The sequence below is a fragment of the Neodiprion pinetum genome, chromosome 6 (assembly GCF_021155775.2).
Source record: "Neodiprion pinetum isolate iyNeoPine1 chromosome 6, iyNeoPine1.2, whole genome shotgun sequence".
In the NCBI taxonomy this organism is placed as follows: domain Eukaryota; kingdom Metazoa; phylum Arthropoda; class Insecta; order Hymenoptera; family Diprionidae; genus Neodiprion; species Neodiprion pinetum.
The window spans coordinates 24,731,709-24,750,948 of NC_060237.1; the positions used below are offsets into that span (position 1 = coordinate 24,731,709).

Below are 19,240 nucleotides of genomic sequence, written 5' to 3' on the forward strand. Positions count from 1 at the left end.
TAGCGCGGCGTAAAGCGTATCGCGAGTGTTATATAAATTGAATACAAACATTTGCCCGTGCTTTGCAGAGTTGTTTCGTCAACTCCGCGTAGAGGGTTTTAAGATCCCGAGGGTACGGCGAGACCTCGATCCCCCGGGAAGGCGTAACAATGCGCGTACAACTCGACGGAGAAGATGGAAGACGGGCGGGCAGGCAGGCATCGGTGTGCAAGGTAGTAATTATGGAAAATTAAACAGTGGTCATTCGGTTGATAAGCGCGCCGTTGGTTCGCGGTTCTCTTGATGTATTTATAAAACATATCAAATATTTGACCAACTCCTGGAGTTAGGCGGGCATACACACACTTATTATACAACTGGTAATTTGTTATTTCGCGATTAGCCGGGCTGCAACACAGCCGTCGCACTTTTGAACAGGCATTATAACACGACTATCAAAATATCTAACGACATGTTTCACGGTTATGGGGAGTCTTCGAAGATCGATCGTTTCGAGAGGCGGAAGAAAGTCGATGTCATTTTGATCGTGCGATGAACGAAAGAGCGCAAACTATACTTACCTGTAATGTTCAGTTTCACAGAGGATATATATGGCAAATATTTAATGAAGCGCTGGCGCATCGTCATCTTATACTGCCGATGAAACTTTCCGGTCGGAAATGTTTACCCAAGATTTGCCAAAAGTTAAATTATTATTAAAACTTTCTCGGGATTTCTCCCACATTCGCCGTCGCGCGGTCTAGACTGTAGGCTTTTGAATGCGGTCTGCTCTGCGTATATCTATACATACATATATATATATATATATAACGTTGGTTTCGTTAGCGCGCGCTGAACATGGACCAAGAAAACGGTAGAGAAGAAAGAGAAGAAAAACGAAATAGCGAAGTAGAAGTTGAAGTTATGCTACTTAGCGAAGCCTGACTGCGCAGACTGTGCGAAAACGCTCAAGTTAATACTTCCAACGTGGGATTGCCTAATCTTGTTTATGTTTGATTGTCGGTCAAATTGTTTATCGTTAACGTAAAACTTCCTGGCAAATTATTCGGCCCGCGTATTTCCTTCTCGCGATCTATTTAATTAATTAGGTGAACGCGTTAGCGGGGCGGTAGTTTATCACCCCAAAGAGTTCCGGTTAAAGCGAAGAAAGCACAGTATACGAAAAATTCTGCGACCTGAAACAATTACACTTACGTACTATTGATATTGCGCAGAATATAAATATTCCCTGTAGTCGATTGATGTGCAAATATAATCACGTAAGTCTGTATTGTTAGCAGGAATTTTTAAAGCGTAAAAATCTGAAATCAAAAATAGAATTTAGTGTAAATAATATTGGAGATGAAGATAAGACGAGGGAAGCGATGCCGATGAAAAATGGCACGTAACCTGTGCATGCAACAATAATTTAAATGAGAATAAAAATTCTCTCCGAGTGTTGAGCGGTTACCGAAATTTACGCAACGTCTTCATGGTATAACGTAAAAATAAATCGCTCCCAACTAGCAAACTTACCATCACAATAAGTACGAGAATAACGAATTTCTTTTTTATCATCATAATGGCGAGTCTATGCAACCTTTGTAAACTATTCACCAGAGGTCATAAAATAACTGCACCAAAATAGTTGAATAATCGGGGATTCGTCGCGGCGTGTGCGCCTAATGGTTCAAGGATGAAATTCTACGCGCGTCAAACGGATACATCCAAGGTGTTGGAAATACCGCTGGTCTACCGATGACGATGAGGCTTCAAGGAGCTAGACAAAAGGTTGAGAGCGAGTCGGTACGCAGACAAAGCGCGAGTTAGGATGAGTTGAGAAAGAGTGAGACTGTGAGAGAAACAGACGTAAAGATGCGCAGGTATTTTCTGCGAGGCGTTTTCTCGTCGGCCAACCTGAACCGCGGTTCCAATACTTAATCTTTTTGTCTTTACGTACAAAGTGAAACACGCACACGTGTGCGTATACGCATGTGTCGTACTCACTTACGCGGGATTGTCGAGACTATAATTTTTCACCTTTTTTTTGGCTTTGGTACCGTGAGACAAACGTGATAAATTCCCGCGGTCGCGTGAGCCGAAAATTGCAAGGCCCGATCGGTGTCTGCGACGCATTGATCATCTCCGTCCTCGTTGTGAACGGACCCTAAACGCGAGACGGTCGTTCATTCACAAGAACCCCTGCGGGCCCCCGGACCGTTTCACGACGCATTCCTTCGCCAAGACCACCAAGCCTTTGGCCTTCCATTTCCTCCGCGCCGATGCAGAATGCAGACCAAACAAAGCTGCCGTCAGTGGTGGTCAACTTTCGGAGGGAAAGTGTAGCGCAGACACGTGGATATGTGGAGTGAGTGGGCCTGGGGCTGGAAATTCAATGGTCAATGATAGTCAGTTGCGCGATAGAGATACAAGACTGTCGAATGTCGATAGAACTTGCCTGCTCATTTTCGAACACGGCGAAACAGCTTAGGGTGTTTTCCTTATTTCGGGTAGGCAGAGAACGTACGTCAATATTCCATAGAAACAAGTCGAATCCGTTGCATTCCGCAAGTTTATTAGAAAGAGTAATTGGGTGAATACTGCGTAGTTTGGGCTAAAAACTCGTAGCTACTCCCTGATCGTCACTCATTCTTACTGTAGCTTGTTGTCTTGCTTTGGGGCAATTGCGGTTTGTCACGTTCTCGCGTTAATGTTGGGCATTAGTATGTTGATAGGACGACGAGTCTTCTCCTAGCTCGAATAGTTTAAGACTTTAACGCAACTTGGATCGGTTTGGGCATCTATATAGACGCCGGATGAAAGCCCGATTCCATGGTGAAAAACTTGTTAGTACCGTCGTGATGAGGAGATATTCCGGACTGCGAAAGGAGGACTATTTCGCTCTATCAATTATTCGCATTAACCAAATTCTCATCGACGCGATATCGGAATCTGATCACATTTTGCATACGTATTATCGTGTAATTTCTGATTACATCTCTCAAAAACATATCCTGAATTTTAACGATTGACATTATAGCCTGATCACTCCTCATCTTCCAACCAACCGTTCGTACGACCAACACGTGTCAACGTGATTTGATATGGCCAATGTCGATTTTATGATCGTAATCAAAGATCAGTTCAACGAACTCCTCATCTGTCGAATTTTACTGGCAGAACGAGACTGGATAACGGCCTAATCCTTTTCGAAACGTGGCGACATTCGTTGGCTCACCAGGATAACAATCTCTGAACGAAACATCGTCCGAATCCCGACACACAGCCATTTGGAAGAAAACTATTTTATGGTGTTATTGCAATTGCCGTATGACCGGAAATAATCGACATTTGACTACAGTCCCACGCTTTACAATCGTTCAAAGACCGATGATGGACGAATAAAGCGGTATTAGGATTCACGGTTGAATGTAACGTGCTACGGATTAAGCAGAACTTATCGTCAAGGTATGTTATACCATACCCAGTCTTAGGAAACAAGGCATGTTGATTAGCTCATATTGTGTAGGATTGAATATTATTTGGAACAGAAAAGTACCGTTCACCACTCGTCATGGACCAACGCCAGTGAGTAAACCATGTTTGCGCTCAACGTTGGGGCATTATGTTCTCGGTCTTATTAACCGGCAACCTGCTGGCAGAGTCTTTTGTTCGGTGGCCCAAGTTTCTCGGCATTTCGCCTGCTCGTTCGGCACCAGTTGCCATTTAGTTTCTGTGCCGGTACCTCAAGCTCTGTACGCAAAATCCGGTTGGTCCCTCGCGGCTCCTCACGCTGTGGACAGCGAAGGACCTGACGAGCAGGAAATGAGCTCTCCTTATTATGGTAGAGTATGGAGGATGCTGCGCTATGCGGCTTCGCAAAACCGATTCTCGGAAGAAAAAAAGGAGAGGATAAAATTCCATGAAACCGAAGTCCGAATTTTTTTTACGACACTTTCGGTCGATAACATTCCACACTTTCCAGTCCCAGGTCGCACAGTCCAGCGGAGTTACTGTCAGTCGAATATTCACCGAAAGGACAGCTTGTTATCAACCATTTCTCTCTTTCATTTCGCCACTTGGTCATATTGATACTTACCTGAGAAAATTGAACGTTGAAAAATTAACGAGGAACAAAGTGCCACCGGCAACAGGAGGCCAAAAACTGTTGAAGAACCTTTATTCGACTTGGCTTTCTATAGGGAAAAGAAACAGCCGACGAAGGAGGCGAAGATACAACCGAGTAAACAGAACCTGGGCCATCGAATGTTGACTATTTGCGTGCATACGATTGGTTATCTAGAGCGGTGAGCACTGCACGCGCAGCGTAGTTGCATTCCATTTTCGAGATTGTCGCGTGAGGCCCTCGCAACGCCATGGATTCCGGAAAGACGACGGGGCCGTGTGCTCGTATATACGAGGTAAAATTTTACCTGGTCGTCACCTTTTGTGAATGGGTGAGCCCGCTCCTCTCTCTCTCTCTTTCTCTCTCTCGGATATGGGCCCACGCCGCACGACACCATAGATATTTCACGGTCACCACCAGGAGCGTCGTGACCTACGGAGTTTTCGCCCGAAGTAAACACGAGACTGAGTGTTTTCGGACGGCTTCTCGCTTAGCCGTCGCATTCCATTTGCCCCGGGTCCTTTGAAAAATTTATGTGTGAAAATTTGGTGTTATTTATCTTTTTCCCTTTTCACTCTCTCTTTCTCTTTTCCTCTGTCTGGCCGCGCCGACGCGCCCGTTTCAGGGCCCTTGCAGGTCTACGTGCCGGGCCCGACGAGGGATCCTCGGCGTGTTATTTTCTGGAATTTTGGCGCCAAGACGGCGATTCGCCGCTTTGTGTGGGGCCATTCAAGACACGGAGTGGACTAAACTCGTTTCTGAGATTTCCCACACGAGCGTAATTAGTCAGAGGTACTTAGGCCGGCGGGGAACGAGCATGTTTTTCAAGCGGGAAAAATGCAGCCCTGTGTAGTGTTGTACGGGGCGCCTCCGCGCTGCAACCATTCAAATGCTAATAAACGTTCGAAACTAATTAGATGGCGACAACGGGACGTTGGGCACGTGCAGCACAAGGACTGTGCACCACGATTACTTACGTACTGGGAGGCCGGCACGGCATATAATTATATGCAAATTGACATAACCTACGTGTAAATAAACACGGCTATACCGTATGTGTATATCATATACATATACGTATATACGTACGGATATAAGTAGCGTAGTATACAAGTTTCAATAGCTTCAAGGATAATGGAGCGAATCACTGCAGCTCGAGATGAAATTGAAAAGTACCGATTTCACGGTACCAATTTTCTCGATTTATCTCTTTAGCGAATAACATCATTTGTTTCTGCAAGTATCATTTGCCGTTTTTCTTTTCTTTTATTCCGAAATAAAAATAACATCTGTGGCGTTTATTTACCGAAAACATGGCAATTTTAAAAAATACGCGAGGACATAACAACGTCTATGCGATACTACGAGAGGGGGGAGAGAGAACATTCGAGTTCCTCAGCCCTGTTCAAAGACCCTGAACTAGGATTTTGGCCCGGAGGCCTTTCGAAGTTTTCTAGTTGAATGGGCAGAGCAGGTAAAATCCAGACACAAAGACACGCCGACATTCCTCGACAGCCCCCGAAGGAAACAATCTCGATAGCTTAAGAACCTGGGTTTTCCGTTACCCGGCGCCATTGTTAAGCAATGAATTTTCTGGAAACGCATTGTGCTTATGACTTTGACCAGTGTGCAGCTGGTTACCACGATGCATACGCGTTGCACTTTTTTCTGTGACATAACCATTGTAAACGCTTGAGCGTCCGACTGTCCGTATATAATACTAGCAGCCAATAAATTATTTATAAGACTGAGCTGGGGATGAAGCTTTGTTAGGAAAATCTTAGCTCTTCCTTTGATTTATTAATAGGAATTGTATAATTTCGTTATACCCCTTAGGCTCGCACAGGGTACAATTTGAGAAAGTAGTTATTACAAATTCTAATTGCTCCAGAAGAGAGGTGCAGGATATCGCGTAGTCATCTACCTGCCTGCTGTCCTGACCACTTTTATCGTAGGTAACAGAACTCGGTTTATCAGAGCGTCGTATCGCGTTACACTTGGTCAAATCTGTCAAGATTCGTTGCAGTCGTCACTGTACAATTTGCTGTTCGGACCCTGAAATTTTTGACAAGTACTTGTTGCAATTACAATAGTCGGAATAACAAATAAAGAGAGAAAAAAAACAACAGTATATCACATGATAATCTCAGTCACCGCAGTCAACAAATAAGGCAATAAGCATAACCAATCATCCTTCTTCATGCGCGTTTTGATTCAATTCGCGATCACTGGTTGATTATGTCAAGTATCTCAATGGAAGTTACTTCGTTTATTATGTAATAGAAATCGTAATGATGTTCACATAATACGTGAAAGTGAATCAATTTCGAATGGATAAACAGACTCCCAACAGTTCGTCCACGGTCGAATCGAATCTCCGGATTTAATTCGGTTCGGGATAGCTTTATTATACCGCTGAAAGCTAAAGCTTCACAACAAGATGTTCTACCTCTACATCGATTAATTGTTCTTCGCGCCGTAAAGTCGGTCGTTAATTCGGCTGAGAGGTTACAGCCAGGTTTGAACGGCACGAATTTTCCGATGGCACCTGTTCGGTCATCTGTTGTTATTCCAGAGATTTGAAACCATCCGCTGACTTGATTTTGAAAAATGCATCCAGTCTTAGAAAAGAGACGCGAGACGCGTGAGACGCAAGATGATTATATATTTTAACGAATGACGTATCCGTTACTCCGTTATACGAACTCTCAGCAGATTGATTGCTGAAACGGTCAGATTGTTGCAAGATAAGATATAAACGTCGTCAGCTAATTAAGGAAAATTCGTTTGGCATTACAGGTTTGGCCTGAAAAGAAACTAATCGGCCGAGTATCGTGCTCCCTGCTTTTACTATTCCTTGGCGCCTCGTTAAGAGTAGATTGGTGTTCGATTGTCGCGTCATTTATCAGGCATTAGCTAGTTAGTGGTGGGTTTACTATACCGAGTTGCATTTACGTTGATTGAAAGTGATACGTGGCGTGAATTGTGGTCGAATTTCGCCTAGGCATGGCTGGTAGGTTCTATCGGCGTTCCTCACTTGCTGCAAGGAAAACAACTCGTTATAAACTTTATACCTAGCTTATATCGAGGATAAAGGTTTATTACAAAGTAATAAAAGTTCATTACAACCCAGTGAATAATTTATTGCCTAAACTCCGGCAAACCTAAGGTGTACCTAAGCTCGGAGTCTATAATAATGTGTATCTGGCACTTGGTAATAAACTGATACAACTCAAGTCGGTTACTTGTAAGTTATACTAACGCGTGTTGTAAATTCTTCAATCAAGGGGATGCTGTATTTGATTTCGATTTCGTCTCAGATGTTTCTGAACATCCCAATCCACGGATCGCGAACCCAAAAAAATGAATAACAGCCGTATTCTCCATGCAATTCTAAACAAAAACGCACCAATTCATTTTCACTTTACGCACAAATGTAGTTTTTTGTTTTTTTCCAGAATTGCATGTGGAACACGGCTGTTATACCCTTTTTGCGTTGCGATGTACAGCTTTTGATAACAGCCAAAGTAGAAGACACTTGACCCAGTCGGTAAGGACTCACTGCAGTACCCCTTTAAACGTAACAAAAACATGGAAAACAAAATGTTGATCAGGGGTAAAAAATTTATCGCCCATCACGTCCTGTCCTGTCCTGTCACCGTGCAGAAAATGTATGTAAAATAGTTTTTAAAAACGTCTCAATTCGAGCTCGAGAAATTTGCGATCCACGATCTCATGGAATGACGAGAGGCGCCCGAGGAAAGGGAAAAGAGACGCGGTATGTATAGAGAAACGTGATCCTGGAGATGGAATTCGTTTGTTCGGTTGGTCGGTCGGTATTGGCAGGACTTCGGCCAGAAGAATTCCTCTCGCGATGTGATCCGCAGGGGGTTGCTCCCTTTTCATCCGGCATACGTACGAAGCGCACACAGAGACGGAAGCCGACGTACTATCTTGAGCGCGTACACATGAGCCACGGGGCAGCAACACAGTCGGCTAAAGTCACGGAGTGCAGCGGAACGCGAGAGTCTAGACAAGATTACGGAGTGCTCTCGGGCTTTGTGTTGCGGCTGTATGGGACACCGAAATTCTTCCTCCGCGGAGGTGGGACGCCCCCCACGGCCCCCGCCCCCGCCTCCGATAGCGCATGACGCAACACCTTCTCCGTTTTCCGTTTCCGGCAGCACCGTAAACGCACTGCACCCGCCTCCAGGCTCGCTTCCCGCTGCAAGCAAGGATCGCTCGTATTGTCGCAGATCGTTTACTCGAAGTCATTTCCGGCTCGGCGATTACGCCTCCGTCGCAAACTCTGAACGCCACCTACGACATCCGCGAAGCCTTTCATACTCTGGAGCATAATCCGTACTCCGGACGAACGCCGCCTGCGATTGGGCGCTCGAATTTTTCGCTTCTTTTATCTCGTCCCGTTGTTTGATCACTTCAACCTACCAAAAGCGTTATCTGATTGTGGGATGAATTACGTTTAACTGCGTCGTAGACGCAACTACAACGCAGTTTTTTTTCCTACATTTGTTGCGATCAAACGCGGTGCACAGACTCGAACTCGATAATATCTTGTGTTTATTTTTTGATAAAATTCTTAAAACCAATCTTAGAATCGTCGAGTTTAGGCTAGAAATGTACGCGAGAAGCGAAATATGGCCGATGTTCTTTCCCGAGCACAATGATCACCTCGCGACGGACCGCGCGATCTCTAAATGGCAAGGACGCAGTCATTGTGACGAGCGCGGTAACCGTCAACGATAATCGTGAATCCCACGCCGTAGCTATTTTCGGATAGCTCTGTTGCAAAACTAGAACGGCCTGGAAATTGAACAAATTGAAAATAAGCATAAAAATAAAAGAACTTTCGACTCCGTTCCGCACAATTAAATGCACGGCAGCCTCTCAGTGTCTCAGTTCAGCCTAGCTGGGTGGCGAGTCAAGGCAGCCAAAGCGCTAACTCAATTCGTTAGAAAGATATTTCTATTTTCAGCTTAGACGGACGATGATATTTATGACCTAATAATAGTCCCATATGCTAAATATTAGATACTCTATGCCGGTCCGTTTAATAATTATACGCCTACGTCGGGGGACGGAGGCAGGCGCGAACAACGAAAGGGCGGAAGTACGTTTCGAAACAATTTCTACGGCGACAACGTGACGTTTGTTTATAACCGCCGCTAGCGATAGTGGGAACCAGGCCAAGAGCACCGCGTGCCCGACGTGCGACATCAATCTTTCTTTCGGTCTCGTGTTCGTCCCGCTTCGCCTACCTGTCTTTCATATCCGTTTATATCCGTACCCGCCTTTTTCTGCGCTCGCCTTGTCCAGAGAGATCGGAACTGCGCAGCTTCGATCACCTCGCCTGCAGCATACCCGGACTCCAGAGCTTATACGAATTCACAGCTGCGTTTCGGCAGGGCATCTTCATTTTCATCACTTTGGCGGACATTTTTTTTCCAAAACTCGCTTGGAAAGTTCGATCATCGAAGCCTGTGGAGCGTGCGTAAAGTAACCCATTTCCAAACAGTGCGGTAAAACAATGTTGGCGTACGCGCACAATCGAAATGCCACACTTTACACACCGAGGCTTTCTTTGGCGCATGCGTACTTTCGAACAATTAAATTTTGCGTACCGTACCGTTGACCGTAAGTTAACTAACCTCAATTTCACGCGCTGTCAGCGGCACCTTCGTTCCTTCTCTTCGTTGGTTCACAATCATCGAAAATCACCCACTTTTCGCCCCGGTAATACAATATACTATTTTAGTGGGATTTTTGAAACGTGCTGCACGTGCAGCACGCCGTGTTAACGTATGGAAGAAGAGTGCCGAAAATTTGCATACTGCGATGAAAAATTTGATGCAATCAGTAAGCAACTACGCGAGGCCTGCCGTCGTAGGAAGTCGAGAAAATTTGTAAGACCTGACCGATTCTTCTCACGTGGAATAACCAGCATGTACCTCATATACATCTCCGTGTATAATTGCAATCGTTGCAGTTGCCGCAGAAAGCGAAGTAGGTAACACGCGGATATACATCAGACATCAGAAATCAGACACCAGACTCACCAGTCTGCCAGAAGAGGAAGACGAGACGAGACTCTGGCTGGCAAGGGAATCTGCTGGAACAGCGTCTGGCGTTATAGAGATAAGATACGTCGCCGCCTCCTACGTGCCATGACCCGGCACGGAACGAGGAAAATTAAGACGAGAGGTGGCGGTGCCTGTCAAAAGACTGATGACTGGGTCAGAGATGATTCCAGGACAATGTAGGCTAGTTTAATCGGCCTGATTCAGTTAGAACTGAGAAGACTTGTGTTTGCGTGTCTGACGTTCAGATAACGCGAGGTTAGCGAGATCGTAGAGACTCCCGAGCATCGGGGGATCACTTGCGAATTTGTTACACAGATAACGGGGGTTATGGGGCTCAGGGTTATAAACTGCGAATAGAAGGGAAAAAAGATGAAAAGCCGCGGCGCGGAGCGTCGGAAAATATGGCACAGATGTTAGAAGACAAATATTTTATTTCTTATCAAATTTCTCGCTACCGGGAATTGATGGTCTTAGTATTGCATTAAGTCGGGTGGTGGTAAGAATTTTTTCTTCAAAACTGTCACGGATAACCGTGAAGCGGAATTCACATCACACTCGTCCGTTATTTCTAACGCTGGGAATTTCTCCGATTTCCTCGTGATTGTTACTGGCATGTCATACCTACGTCTCACGTTCAAATTCTTTCAGAGCTAGATAAGAATTCAAGTTGTTAAAGTTCAGCGCTCCAATCACTTTCAAAGTTAACAGAATGAGAGAAGAGTTTGAAACTTGCAGGGTGGGAGTGGATCAAATGTCATATTCTTCGTTCATGGCCGAGAAATATTACGCCGATTGCGATATTCAGTGAGTTCAATTCTCACGTTCGATGGTGCAGTGGAAGCCTAAACCCAAACTAATTGACAAGCAAATTTCAAATTTCAATTGACGTAATATTCCGTTTCGTGAGAGCAAATGGAGAAGACTAGGTGGCAAAAGGTTCAGTATTGATACATCGCGTTCACGCTACAGCGTTCAAGAATTTTAACGACCATGACTAGCTCCTTGAGTTGTTACAATGGAAACAAACAACGTTGTGCGCCAACGAACAAGTGTGAGCAGTTAATCAACCTTCGAATACGGAAATATGCTTGTGGCGTTATGCAAGGTAACCGGGGAACTGCACTGCGGTGAGGAAAAAGAGCGAGAGGAGGGGAAAGAGAGAGAAGTAGAGAGCGAGAGAGTGCAAAAAATGTAAGAATAAAAAAAAAAAAAGAAAAACCAGGAAAAAAGTACCGCAAACGCAAGAAGCATAAAAAGCGACAACACAACTTCGAATAATTACTTCACCTGGCGCCTCGTAATTGGTGTTTACTGTTGCGCCAACAATAATTGTTTGTCAATATTACGCAACCCTCTTTATAGCTAAAGCGTTTAGTCATCGTAGCGCGTGTTCGAAAGCTAGAAAGATTGGATTTGAGCACACTTGTAAAGATAACGTTAACTGGATATTGTAAAGCGACAAATATCTGGTTCTGAAACATTGCCTCGGAACTAGGTAGTACGCTGCAACGTCCTCAATATCAAACACTTTTATAAGGAGGAGAAATTTTCATCGTTTTACGACGGCATACGTTAGCCTTGCTCCCGTTTAACCCTTCACGCTGCAGTGCGCAAGTAGGGCATAGGGTGACTGATAGCTCCATGAAACAGCGAGCCCTTCCAGATAGTTCGTAGGGGGAATCACGTACCGGCATTACGTCACGTTGCCCGATATCGTATCGACGCTGTCCGCAACTCACGAGCTGCTCTCGAGTCGTTCGCTCGTGTTTTAAGGGCTGTTGTGTTCAAAGCAGGCTTTGTTTACTTTACGGACCAGCGAGGCGTCAATAATTACTTGGCAGCCTGACAAGGACGTGTTTCGAGGTGGAGGTGGAAAATATGCCCAGCAAATACCGTAACGTCGATGAAAATCTAGACGTTGCACGACTGTATATTGTATACGTGATTATACAATGGCGATTCTGCTTGAAGAGATGGGTGAAAGTGTTGCGGCCAAAGTATACGAGACGATTCAACGGAGTTGGGGTGTAAAGCCGGGTCGACGTTTTAATTTTTAACTGAGAATTAGTAAAAACCTGTTTATAGCACGTATGATTCTACCGCGAAGGCGTACAGGGGATGATGTTTTGGTAAAAAGTTTTGAAAGTGACCGAATTTGCCGCGTTAAAAGAAAAACGACAAAAAACCTCGACCTCTTTATCGTGACCTAAAAAAGTTTACATGCAAAAAGTGTGCCAAGGTATAAAACGGTCTAGCCTATTACTTAACGAGAATTTAATGAAACAAGTGCGTTAACCAACGTAATAAGACTCGCGAAGGTCGAGCTGCGAGAGTAATAATCTCTTATCGGCATTAATATTTCGACACGTGACGCTATGAAGGTGTTCGATGTAGGTATTGAAAGATAATTCTTGATTCGCTGCAGGGTCTTTGTGAAAAAGATATAAGGTCCGTGGTTGCCATCAATCTCATTGTTAAGGATGATAGGAGTACAATGCAAAGAAATGAAGAAAGAACGAAAGAACGAACGAACGAATTGTGTTGAAGGAGAAATGTAACAGGGGAGAGGCACCCGTGGCAGACCGGGGAAAAGATTTGTAAATTGCAGCTGCTTAGCTCGGAATCTCAGGTAGGTGCACCTGCATTGCGCGTAACAGGAAAAGCTTGATCCCGAACCAGACCTTAAGTTCAAGCTCTAACCGTGTTGCGTGTAAGACGGGCATTATTGTACGGGGACTACGGGGACAAAGAATATATCTGCCATTGTTCCGTCTCAACTTTCTCCCCCTGGTGCCTCGCCATCGCGGTATTTTGCTTTACGGAAAGGTGCAAGGTAGAATGGCGGAGGAGGGAGGAACGCGTCCCGGGAACAAGGTGTCCTAAATCTTTTGATACATTAAATCGCTAAGCAAATTGAATAAACCGATATTCAGGGCAAAGGTTGGGTCCCCCAACGGGGCTGGCGGAGTTCGTCATCCCAGGACGCGACGTGCGGTGAGAAAGAGAGCCGGCGATGGGCGACGGAGCAAGGAAGAAGCGCTTTGCGGAGTAGAGCAAAATTGGGGTGGTTACTTTGCTTAGCCCTGAACTAGTTGCCGGGATGCGAGCTGCGCGAACCGTCGAAAGATCAACTTGCCCCCGTATAAATCAGGGGCTTGCCTAGGACAGAAGAGTCGCAGGTTGACGGGCGAGAGGCGCGTAGAGCCTCGGGGGAAAAAGTGATAAAATATGTAGGTATTAGAGCCACCTACGATATTCGTCGAGGGAGCAGGAGTGTTCGGAGAAAGACAAGAGTCAGTCACCTGCAACTCGTTACAAGTTTGGCTGCCCGATTAAAGTCGAGAGGAGTAATCTAGCAGATGCTTCTCCTCGGCGTTTCGGTGTTGCATCCATCTTCCAGATCGTGTGCCTACGCTCATCCTCCTCGGCTCTGCAGCCACGGACAGGTGCAGGCTGCACTCTGCCGTTCTCCGAGCAATCAGCTTCCTTCGAGCCTCGTCGGGAAGGGGTTAAAGAGCTTTTAAAAGCCAGACAAGTCACTGCTTGTTGCCTGTTGTCCCGCGTACCTACGTACGTACAGGGTGGCGTATGCACCGACCTAACCGTGCGAGAGGAGGAAAGAGAGAGAGAGAGAGGCAACCCTTACTTAGATTATACCAAAGCCACCTGCCGACAGATGTTGCAGAGAGCCGACGCAACGCGGTTCGCCTCGTCTCGACCCGACCAGCCGACCTAACGATTCTTTTACTATTTTTTCATTCTCCTTCGTTCCCCCGCCCTACGCCCTGATCCTCGCGTCCTTTCAGTTTCTTTTTCTCTTTTCCTCTAGTTTTATACCACTTTTTTACTTGTCTTAATTCACTACGTGAGCACTGCAGCGCCGACGCGAAGCGCAATCCACGCGGTTCCACTGCCGTGCATGCGACTCACACCGCGCGCCCAAGTGAGCAGCAGGTTTGGGAAGAGGGTTCGACGCCCGTCGTAAGTATCGGTTCAACCCCGCCTGAGGCCAACTGTCACGTATTTTACTGCTCCTTCAAGAGGGAGGCTGCCGAGGCGCGCCGTGAAATGTTAACAATACGGAACGCTGTAAAATTCTCATAGTATACTTATGCGAACCCCGGCGAGAGATGCGGTATACCTGCACCTAATGTTGTACTAATGAATAACGACTGTCGAGCAAGATTCCATGCAAGCTCTGTACGAGTATTCTTCAGGGAGGAGTGAGCCATCGTGGCTGGTGATTCAGGCCGGAGGTGAGTTGCACGGAACTTTAGGTTCATCCGTTCGTTTGCATCGCGCACGAGGTAGCTCCTCGGAGAAATGGATACAGGTTCGCAAACTCCGAAAGAAACGAGGCGTTACGTATGCCCGCAAAATAGGAAGGATAACGCCGCGGCCCGCGTTCTCGGAGAGGTTGAGGAAAATCTTAGCGCCATCGGGGAGCACGCAGACCTTGGGATTGGAGATCGTCAAGACTCGCGTTCGGGCTTGTCTACGTGTCGAAACTCGAAGACCCTCGCGGCAGACGCCGCACAGTGGGGTTCTTTCAACCTCGAATGGCCCTGGGCGTTCAACGACAGCTGCCCTCTCGTGGCTCGTACTTATTGCAGGGAGCGAAGAAAGAAAACAAGAAGGAACCCAAAGGGAAAAAGAAAAACGTGAAAGATGACGGTGGAAGGAGGGAAAAAAAAAGTCGAGGAGAAAAAGGAAGGTACTCGGTGCTGCACCTGCCTGGCACGCGTCGCACTGCCAGAAACTCGGCTCCTTGCGAGATATGACGTCACGGGATACCGCGCCAAGAAGAACAAGTCTTCGGGGATCGATGTGAAGCGAAATTAGTTTGCCGCAAATGCAAACGCGGTTCCGGAATCGAGAGGAGATTTGCTTTGCCAATCTTTGCGAACGAATCTTACGTTTTCACTTATGGGTGACTACGCGCTTGTGTCGAGAACGAGATAGGTTCGAGGAGTAAATTTTATGGAGATTCTAGCGGGTGATATCACCGTTCGAGATACGTTGAACCCTGCCAACCAACACTCTGTATCCGTATGCGTGCCTAATAATTCGGGCGAAAATTTTTTTGTGTAACAATATATTCCCCTGTAGCTTCGGTGTCTCGCTTACATTATCTCGACAATGAATTATGAATCGCCGTACACCGTGCCCAGGGGTATACGAGACATGTATAATACGCAGAGACGCGTTCGCGGAGATCCGTGTGCGTATACTTACGTATGCATATACATACGTACCGAGGGAGAAGCAGAAAGTTGCGATAGCGCAACATTACGTGACATTTGCAACGAAATCTTTGATCAGAGAAAGTTTTCTGGATAGACACAGCGGCTAGACGGTGTAAATACTGCGTAGAAGAGAGACTTGGTGGGCAAAGGTGGGATGGAGGAAAGCTGCGGCCTCGTGCGGGCACGGAGAGAGCAGGATCGAGAGGAAAAGTAAAAGTGTAAGAGAGACGCATAGAAAACACTCGCTTCCTTGTTATTGTTCCACCCAGCTGACTCGAAAACTATACGCTATCCGGTCCTCCAGTCTCAGACGAATCGTCTGGCACATAGGCGTCAGGTTTTTTCACTACATTTTGTACGAAAACGCACGGGGGCTGATCCGTTAAACCCCGGAGCCGTGAAAGATCACATTTAAAACTGAGGAAATTGGAACGACGAAGATACGGGGTTGTTGGCTTTTCGTTTTTTCCTTTTTTGTTTGGAAGAGGGGCGGGGAGGATTATAAGGGGAAGACTTTTTTTCCTGCGTATATGCGGAGATTCGTTTCGGGTGAAAAACCATGGCGCTATTCGTCTGGGATACCCAACTTAGCCGCATCGTCTCGCGTCGGCTGCGGGGAGATTCGGGCATTCTTCACTCGGCTCCTTCTTCTTCGTATTCTTCCTCTTCTTCTTCGACTCCCGGCTGCAGGGTTTGAGGACACGCGACCCGCAGACGGCAGGTGTTCGAGAATATTGCTCCCGGCAGATGTTGCCCGTTCGTTGTACTACGGCTAGCCTCACCTCCGGTTAGGAAGGGCAAGAGACCCCCACCCACCCATCGAGAGCATGCCCAGCGGACAAGGAGGTATAAACTACATGGTATAATGGGTGCGCTCCTCCTCGATCTTTCCTTTGCCGTTTTCACAATCGGCAGCAAAGGCGAACGACGTAAGGACGAGAAAAAAAGAAACAAAAAAATTTAAAAAAAAAAAAAAAGGAAAGAATCGAGTGCGTACAAACACCGTGGGTCGCATGTCAAGACGTCGGATGCGGAACATCCGGCAGCGAACGATTAGGTTTTTCACCGGGTTGAGTGTCGTAAATTTGGAACTAAAACCGGGGCAGAAGGAGGGGCGTCAGTGCCCGGGTGCACTTCGGTTATCTTTTCAGGATTGGGAAAAAGGAATGAATTTCTGATAATTACGGACACCCTGCTGCCTGGGGTTACATGGGGCCAGGATCACTGAACAGGGTTAGGAAGTGCCCAGATGACGGTCGACCTGAGACAATTACCGTCCGGTTGGGAGAACAGCTGGCACGTGGTACCGTCCACTTCGAGGTACGTGTACGCTTTCACGTTCACACATTTGGTCGGGGCTGCAAGGCGCTTACGCGAATTGGGGAGAAGACGCGCACCTTGGGATAGAATAATTCGGATTCTTTACCGCTTGATACCAATGAGTATTACGGGCAAGATTCCGACCGCGGAGTATCGGAGATGTCCCGGTAGAATTAATGTTCTCTATAGAGTGTATAAGCAAAGTGTACTGGTATAACCTCGGGAGGGGAAACTGATACCGTTGCGGTAATCGAGTCGGTGTCGAGTTTGTGGAATTTCATTCTTCGCATCGTAAATGCGAACCGAAAGGCAGCGTACCGACACGTGGGGCACGTGACTTGTAGGTGCTAAAGAAATTCGGTTTACGACGGACGCGAATGACAACTCGAGGCGGGTATTCGTGAGCGAAGATCAAATGGTGCGGGAAACGAAGCCTCGTGTGAAAACGATTAACGAAAACCCGCGATCACTAACAAATCGCGATTCAAATATTCAGGGTACTTTCCCAGGTTACGTCTGTCGTTCGATAGTGGGACGCTTACTTTGGAAACGAATTGAATTCAAATCGAATTTACGATTATCAGGTGGAAGCCGACGCGACTTGTTTGTGCATGGTTTTTTAAATGTATTCCTAGCGTAGCTTTCAGCTTTGCTTTTATCGTTCCTGGATGAAAAGGGGAGGGAAAAAGGAATACAATTTTTATTCCATTCCGTTGTTCCTTACTTGGAAACGGCCGCAAGATGTTGCCGCGCTTCCTGCCTAATAACCCGAAGCAGGGCAACCAGAGTCCCGAGCTCGGAGCATCTATCCGTGCTTGAATATAAAAGTTGGAACGACCTGTCTGTTTCTTGCAAGCACGACAGACGTATTCGGTGACAGTGATACTACCTTCACGTAGATGGGACCCCTGCCTTCCGAACCACATTGAATTGATAATTTTCGCAGGAAGCTCATGAAACTACCTATACTTGGATCATTTGAATGACGTTAAATCGGGCGGGTATACCTACCGCCGTGTAGAATATACTTCGACGTCACCGTGGAAAAATATGAGGTAATGTAAATATAAGGAGGACCAGACGAAGCAATCCTGCAAGGCCCTACTAATAAATGATCGCCGACATGGAATTAGATCAGAGTATGGGCGTCTATAAGAAGTCATGAAGCATGGCTCCGCACCCATTCAACCGAACCCATTTCTCTTCTCGGATCGTCCCTTATTTTCTTCAAGCCCCAATGTTCGATTCGGCGCCGAACTGGAAGGTCGACACAACAAACGAATGCAACGGCGTCTGCGACACGGATAAGTCTCAAACATCTGCTCTCGCGGCCAGACGTTTGCCGCAGAGGGTTTGCCGAGTCGGGCAGAAACAGCCCTTCCCTCCGATCCTTCGGAGTAAAGGAAAGCAACGGGCCAGCGGAGAATAAAGATACGAGGCGGTCCATGCTGTGAGAACTGCTTTTCTTGCGAGATGAAATGGGGTTCGGTGAAGTCAGATAGCTTATCGAGGGGTCGTCCTTGGGATGTACGCCCAAATACTTTTCAGTGGTAGACACGGGGCATGTCTCCGGCAGTTACGAGGCGCGTGCTCTCGACGGATGCTCCACGTGCTTCCGAGCACGTACCCTACCGTCTTCTTTCAGTCGTCTGGGTAACCGGATAGCCACGGACTAACGAGTGAAGGTGCCGAAACACTATCTGAATCACGAGGGCAGTGTGTAATTGATGCTGAAACTCTCGTTACTCGCGTTTCTGCTCGAGTCTCTTGCCAATGCCTGCGGAGTAGTAATTACCAGAGATGACGGTGTCGGCCAAGTCGACCCGATTCTCTTAGGGACGGTTCACTTCGGATGATGAATACGAATGTCCTGTGAATTACCATCCGTCAAAAGTCAAAGACGCGGTGGATCCCCGAGGGTTTCTACCGTACAAGAAATGCTTCTCAATTACCCGCAGGGGATTTCAATGATATATAGACGTATTTTGTTTCCGTAATGTTGGAAATGCCCCGTAAAACAAATACGCCTGCAGTGCCGGTTTTCTCAACACTGAGACTATTCAAAAACTAATGCGCTGGAAAATTGTAGGCAATAGCTAATTACATACCTCATTCTGACGAAAATTCACTCAATTTTCTCAGCGTGGATATATTTTCCAGCTCTTCGGGGATCAATAACTATTATATTCTGGATCTAGACGGGATTACGAGTTTTAACGGAAATGTAATTTTCATTTTGCGATCCGCTCTGGCCTTCAATTGTTTTTCCATTCGAGTTGGATCTAGCGAGCGACGGCATGCGACAGAACGTCGTCGTTCCCGTGAACTAGTTCCAGAGCTAGTGACCCGCCAGCTAGGCGAACAACCTGGTTTGTCATCGGCGCAAGGATGCGACACAGATACGAAACTCGTTACGCTCAGAACTACGACCGCTTTAGAGTTTGGGAATGAATGTGAAATGGGAATTG

At 46.5% G+C, this 19,240-nt stretch overlaps 1 protein-coding gene and 1 long non-coding RNA gene across 2 annotated transcripts in view; one reads left to right on the plus strand and one right to left on the minus strand.

Annotated features, from left to right (window-relative positions):
- The window catches only part of Pdk1 (Phosphoinositide-dependent kinase 1), a 323,017-nt gene that overhangs the window by 108,664 nt on the left and 195,113 nt on the right, over positions 1 to 19,240 (minus strand). The gene's annotated exons all lie outside the window — the stretch shown is intronic.
- LOC124221678 (uncharacterized) overlaps positions 1 to 19,240 on the plus strand; it is a 62,196-nt gene that overhangs the window by 27,144 nt on the left and 15,812 nt on the right. The window lies entirely within an intron of this gene.